The sequence below is a fragment of the Alligator sinensis genome, unplaced genomic scaffold (assembly GCF_000455745.1).
Source record: "Alligator sinensis unplaced genomic scaffold, ASM45574v1 scaffold61_1, whole genome shotgun sequence".
NCBI classification, from domain to species: Eukaryota; Metazoa; Chordata; order Crocodylia; family Alligatoridae; genus Alligator; species Alligator sinensis.
The window spans coordinates 2,912,598-2,919,846 of record NW_005841986.1 but is presented as its reverse complement, the minus strand read 5'-3'; the positions used below and the strand labels follow the sequence as shown (position 1 = coordinate 2,919,846).

At 49.1% G+C, this 7,249-nt stretch overlaps 1 protein-coding gene across 1 annotated transcript in view; it reads right to left on the bottom strand.

The window, feature by feature from the left end:
• The window catches only part of SORCS3 (sortilin related VPS10 domain containing receptor 3), a 355,271-nt gene that overhangs the window by 28,970 nt on the left and 319,052 nt on the right, over positions 1-7,249 (bottom strand). The gene's annotated exons all lie outside the window — the stretch shown is intronic.

Sequence of the window (7,249 nt, the reverse complement as noted above, 5' to 3'; positions counted from 1 at the left end):
CCTTAAGAAATAGTGTGAAGGCACACCTGGGATGCTAGACTCCTGAAACCAAAGAGAGAAAAAGCGAGAGAGGGAGCTTCCAGCTTCAGACTGCACCTGGCTCCAGATGTCCACTTGGTCTGATGGGATACTGTGTGACACACTGATCAGCCTTATCCTTGCTCAACTGAACAGCAAAAGTCCCACTTGCTGTAAAAAGGGCAGCGTGATGATCAAGGATAATGAAGATCCAGTCCAGCTGGGTTTAACATGGGTAAGGAAGCCACTAGATAGTACATAGCCATTGCCCCCTTATCTCCCTGCTCACCTGGGCGGGGAATTTGCTGAAGAAAGCCACCAAATCCACGCGGCTGGTTTAAAAACTAAGCACTCGGGTGGCAGGCAGCACCCTTGTGCCTTTACCATGCAAACTAAGTGGGCAGCTTTGCAGAACAGCGAGAGACAGATCCGCTGCTCCCACCCACTCTGTATAGGCAAAGTGGCACGAAGGGACCAGACATCTTGGGCAAGTTCCCTGCTGAGGATGACAAAAGTTTCTCTGCAATGACAAAACTCCCCGCCTGCAGCTTCCAGGGTGTTTGGGACCAGGGAGGGAGCTGGATGGTTGCTGGAAGCAACTTGGAGCAGACCGAGGGCTGGTCTACCCTGCACTGAGGCAGGGCACCTGTGACCTGCAGCCAGCCCTCCTGCCCCCACGCACCTGAGGTTTGATCACATCCCTTTCCCCAGACCTGCCGGCAAAGGGAGCAGCCTGCTTGTGGCGGGGGGGCAAGGATGCCGTGAGTTTCAACAGCGGCATAAAAGATTTTCAAAAGACGGATGAAGCAACGACGCAGCCACGTTCACCCCCATGCAGAACGGCACGGGCAAATCCTCGACCACATTCGCAACGTCGTGACCAGCTACCAAATTACCAGCCTGACCGTGCAACCCCGTCCACTGCAACGTGGAATATTTTGTCCATGCTGCCCTGCTGATCCACATCAGCCTTATTCCACAGGGATGGGATCGTTTCACCTCCAAGCCTACTCTGCACAAGGCCTCTCTGTTGAGGCTGCTAGCAAGGCTGTTTCATGGTATTGGGGAGGTAGAGCTTGGCTGAAACACTGACCGTCTCAGACAGCAGGAGTTTTGCCAGGGACTTCAATGGGCCCCCTATTCTATGTTGCCCTCCTGGAAAAGTTCGATAGGATTTAACAAGGAGGCAACTGGTAGGGAATGACAAGGGAGTGCAATTTGGATGCTGTGTAAGACCTTCCAAAGTCATATGCAATATTGGGTAGGAGATGAGTTCCTGCCTAGAGGGAGTTCTTAACTGTCCTATCGTACGAGATGGCAGGGATAGGATTTTCTATTGCATGACTGCAGCAGTTCGGAAATTAGATAGATAGGCGGCTATTGCTGGCTATATATCTGCAGGGCTGGTCTGGGAGGGGCTGCACAGAGCCTCATTCCACATGGAGGCCTCAGCACGGAGGATGAAGACAGATCTGGACTAGATTCACTCCCGGTGACCTCTGCGTGAGAGTCTCCCTCCGCCGTGCCCGCAGCTCCAAACTCACCCAGACAATTATCTTTTCAATTCCCCCATTGCTGCCTGCGGGTATTTTTCCCCACTTTATACAGAAGGGAAGGTTTGAGGGGGAATTTTCATGCCGAAACAAAAAGGATCCTTCTACCCAATTACGAGATTCAGCCTTCAATGCAAAACCATCCATAGCACCCTGCCCTCCTCTTCCCCTCTCAGCTCCGTATCCAGTATATAAAATATTGAAAGGCACAGGCAAGCCCCACATACAATGTCAGCTATCCTAGAGTTTATGAATATAAATTAAAGTGGAAATGAAGTAGAGGCATTTCAAATGGATAAAAATCATTGCTCTCCGGATATATTCAAGAGGCACAATTTTTATAGCTTCAGTCCTGTAAACTATCAAATGGGAATGCGATAACGACCTGCTATAAAGTTCTCGGCTTTGTAAATTGAAATCAATGGGCAAGGAAGAAGAGAGAGTGGCGGGGGGGGGGGGGGGGGGGTTAGAGGAAGAGAGTGTTGCCTTAGGAGGTGCCTTGGAGATGCTTGCTCACCTAACGTTGCCTGGGAAAGTTTTCCAAACTGAGCGCTTCCCTGGCATATTGCTAGAAGTCATTAGAGGAGCAGCAAGTGAAGACAAAAGCTAAACTCTGACAGGGCCAGTCGGTCTCCCAATACCCATGTGCGCATATCTATTCAGACTGTCGTGCTCCATCAGTGAACATGCAGGCTAGGCTCAGAAGCTACACGTAAATCAGTTGAAGTGATCAGAAAGTGGTTTAAACCTGTGACAGAACAGAAATTCAGTGCACACAAACCAGTTTCAAAATGGCTGAAACTGGTTTAAGAGAAACCTGGTTGAATGTAGGTATCAGACTTAACTGATTTGGGCCAAACCAGTTTCTGAAACTTCTGTCCCAGACCCCTTCCTGGTCCAAGTTAAATCACAGTCCCCCAGCATCCCAGCATGCTTTGCAGCCCTGGGCTGGACTGTGCTGTCTGCTTCAGAGAGCAGGGCTGGCTCTGCCCCTGCCCCACTGCTTCCTATATGGCTGACAAGGGGTGGAGGGGGGTACAAACCCAGCTGGGGATGCAGCCCAGTCTACTGGGCAAGACTGCCCCACCCCAGGCAATCCCCAGCTGGAGTCTGGGCAGGGGGGTAAACATCCTTTTCCCTGCTCAAACTTTCTGCTGGCCGCAACCGTGGAGTACAAATCCCAGAGGCACCCAGAAGCAGGAAGAGGAAGTGATGGGCAACCCTGCAGGGTCCTGCTGCTGTAATTCTGGACTGCAAATCCTAGCAGGAATTGGGGGCAGCAGAAAGAAGAAGTGAACACAGCCAGACAGCTGTACTCTAGCACTTCCTGGCTCCTGGCCTGAGCCATTGCAGGCATGTGGCTGCATTTCCTGAATCAAAAGTAAATGCCCATTCACTTCTGTTTCAATTTAATCTGTGCAGCTTAAACTAACCTGCAAAGACTGAACTGACTCAGCCTCGGGCTTTTTGACTGTCTGTACCTAGCCGCAGAGTTCTGATAATTACTCAGGCTCCTCTCCTGAAAAAAACAGTCTTTTCAGCTGGCCAATGACACAAACCTTCCCTCAACCATAGCTGTCACCAAGGAAGCTGAGCGTGGTGCTGGGGGTGGGTGGGGACAAGACATCTTCACTCCATTTTCATCTAATTCAATGGAGAGGCAGATGGGTTTATAATCCTGCTTATTTCTCTATGCCCAAACACAAAGGCTAAGGCGAGTAACAGGGATTTTGCTCTCTTGTGTGGCTGCATAGTCCAGTCCTAAGTGTGCCTGTGTATGTGCGTGTATCTGTGTAAAAGCCCTCCACGTGCTTATATTACCACCATGGAGAGAGCTGCACTTACTAAAAGCCAACCTATAAGGTCAAATCCAAGCCTGGCCATAAATCTAGGGGAAACCACCTTTGGGGAGACATATAGTGCAACGTTCAACACCTAATGCAGGGGGTGGCAGCCAGATCCAGCCCATGGAGCCATTGGATCTGGTCTGCAGAGCTGGAGGGGTTGGCGATATTTGGAAGAGGGGGGTTTCACCCATGCCACCCAGCAACTGGGCAGTGGAGAGAAATGGAAGTGGCAGCAGCAACCAGGGGCTGGCACCACTCTTCCTAGGACCTGAACTGGTCATTCACTGGTCTAGTGGCCTACCACTAGATAATGTTGCTGACCCATGGTCTACATGGATGGATGCAGCCCAGCCATTCATACCAGTGCACTCAGGTGTTTAATGGGGAAAAGGAACTGGGGACTGATCCCAAAGCTATTGGTCCTGATCATCAATGGGTGTAATTCATCCATCCTAATGGAAGATCTGACCAACTGCTTTTATGCCATGAAGCTAGGCACATCACACACACGCACGCACGCACGCACGCACTTTTCTGAAACCCTTTAAGAAATAGATCTGGCAGAAAAACTGGAGGGAGGCACAGAGGTTTTGCAACAAGTAATAAAATAATTCGAGCTGCTTGGGAAAGGAGCCTTCCCCTCCCACAAAACTTTTTGAAGCCAATTGCTTCCTTTACCCTGCGATTTTTCCGTGATTGCTTTCAGGTTCCATCAGAAAAAAAAATCAGAACTTTCTCCTTGAACGTTCAGAGTTTAAAACTGAAAACTATTTTGGGTTTTTTGTCCTAAAAATGAAATGCAAATAATTTAAAAAAAAACAAAAAACGCCCCCCTCTCCGACAGTGAAATGACTGTGAGCTTTTCCATGTCACTGAAAATCTATTATCCCGTGGAAAAATATTCTGGCCGGCTCTAGTAAGGACCTTTTCCAGTAGAGAACATTGAAATGGATGCGTCTTGGCCCTGTTTAAAATCTCAGCCAAACCAATTTGCATTTCTGCCAGCCTCCTTCAATCCCCATGTCTTGTTCAAACACAGCTCTTCACCCCCCTCGCCTGCTACCTTAGTCCCGTCTGTTTATGATCTTTTGTACACCGCAGTTCCACTCGAGTTCCCTAATAAATTACTACTAGATTCCTAATTTTTAGATTATGTCTGTTCTTTTCTCAACTCCCACTCACCGGCGTCTGCACAAAGCGTTTTACCCTGTCAAATCTAAATAGATAATAGAATCAGCCAGGTAGACATGAAATCCCCTTTGTATGGGGATTGGGGTGGATAGGAAGCCAGGCACAAGTGCGCAAGAGAGGCCCTGGCAACTGAGAGGGGTTTTGATGAAATGCTTAGTTCCTTTCGATTCTTTTTTAAAGGAACAAATAAAAAAAATGGGGGTGCTTTAAAGATGAGGAAAGAGATGCGAGAACCAGCATCTTCCAATGGCCAACGTAGGCCGTCTTCTAACAATGCCCCCTCGGGGATGGGATGCTGAGGAAGGTGATCTGGAGCACAGGTCTTTTTTTTATGACATTTCTTATCAAGGACCTGGGAAATCCCATGCTTCTGGGCCTGTGGGGTTTGAGCTGCCATTTGCTATAGAAGTGTGCAGTACGATGGGCCTCTGACAACCCCGGTCCTTGACAAGACAGGTGGGCAGCGGAGTACCCCGCTCAATGAGCGCTCTTGCTACTGCAGTGGTTGTGGAGGTGGATGAGACTCTGCTACCAATTGCAGCATCAGCAGTGGTCTGATTGGCTTTTCTCTGTCTCTCCGAAATGCCAGAAGAGGCAAAGGAGGCTGTCAGCTGTCATTTATAATAATGTCAGGAGGACGTGAATCCCCTGGACCTTGTGTTTCAGAGAAAACAGACACTGTCTGGGAGAAAAGCATCCAAGAGGGATGGGAGTTCCTAGTGGACATAATATTGGGGGGCCAACATCAAGCTATTTGAACACAGAGGAAAGGTAAGAGACTGATGTCCTTGCACTTCTGCACTGTCTGAACAATCAAGAGATGCACGCAAGCAGTGGGAGGAAAGGTGCGTCTCAAAGGAAAGAGATGAAGCAACAGCACAGATGTGCGAGGGCAAAAGTCAGAGCAAAGGCAAGAAATAAGTTACAACTGGCAAGAAAGGTAAACACAATGAGAAGAGGTTCGGCCGGCACGTTAGGTGAAAAAGAGAGATGGTTTGTGTGCAGCTCATTGGAGAAGGGGAGCTGTTAACAGAAGGTGCAAAAAAGGCAGGGCTGCTCGGTACCCACTTGGTTACAGCTTCTTCTTGTGCGAAGACTGAAGCAGAGTGACTAGCTGTGTTAATATAACCGAAGAAAGGGAGTGCTGCAGATCATGAGCAAGCAAGGACCTGAAAACATTTAAGCCAGCAGAGCCTTATGGAGTTCACCTTGTGGGGACTCAGGGCATGCGATGAAGAAATCTTGTGGCCACCAGCAATAATATGTGCAAAATCTTAAGATGACAGATGCGGTCCCAGGGGACTGGAGAAGGGCTAACACAGTGCCTGTCTTTAAATTGGGGGAAAAGGATGGTACGCAGAATTATGGGCTGGTCAGTCTGACTTCAATACCTGGGAAGTTACTAGAGAAAATGATAAGAGTTCAAATCTCAGGAGGAGGAGATGGTGAACATAAGAGCCGTACTGGGTCAGACCAATGGTCCACCTAGCCTAGTATCCTGTCTCCAACATGGACGTGTTATGAACACACAGTGCAAATGCACCTTGATTCCTTTTTTGACAATGTAATCACTTTGGTGGAAAAGGAGAAGGCACCGGACATAACACCTGGGTTGTAGCAAGGTTTCGGACCCACTTCCTTTATGCCACTCTCCTAAGTAATCTGGAAAAGCTCCAGCTAGATAGCATGACTAGCAGGTGGGTGCAAAGCTGGTTGAATAATCGCGAGCAAAATATAACTATCAATGGATCAATGCTCAACTGGCAAGAACGCTTGAATAGATTTCCAGAGGGGTCTGGGCTGGGTCTACTGCTGTTTAACATGTTTATTAATGACTTGATTGCAGGGGGTAGAGAATATATCAGATCTGCAGATGACACAAACTTGGGAAGGATTCAAGCACGTTGGAGCACAGGATGAAATCCAAAGGCAAATTGGAGAATTGGGCTACGGACAGCGTAATGAAATGCAACAAAGGGTACAGGTATAACGTGCTGTACTCAGGGAAGACAAGCTCACTGCAAACAGATAAAAGGGGAGATAAATGATTTGGCAGCAGCACTGCCAAGAAGGCTCTGGTGGTTATGGTGAATCAGAAACTCTGCTGGGTCAGCAAGGGGATGCTGTTACAAGCTGGTGGGGGGCAAATGCAATTGTGGGTTGCATTAACAAAAGCATGATCTGTAAAAGGGACGGGAGGGAATAGTCCCACTCTCCTTGGCACGAGTTAGGCCTCTGCTAGAGTGCTGCATGCAATGCTGAGCACCACGTTTTAACAAAAATAGAGAGAAACCGGGTAAGGACCAGAGCGTGCATGGATGATGAGGGTGATAAAGCTGCCTAGGCAAGTGCTGGCATTTCCTTCATGGGAGGTTTTCAAGTAGCAGCTGGATAAGCATCTGCTTGGGATGATTTAGGACCGTGGTGCTCAAGCTTTCGGCCCCTGGACCAGATAAGTGGTGCAGGGCTGGATTGGGCCCTGCATGCCAGGATCAGGCCCTTCAAGGCTTCAGCTGACCCCCGCATGTTGGGATCAGGCCCTGGGACCCCGCAGTGCCCCCTCCCTCCCCTGGCAACAGGGATTGGGCCTTGGGGCTCAGCACCGTCCTCTCCCAGCCCTGCATGCCAGGATTGGGCCCT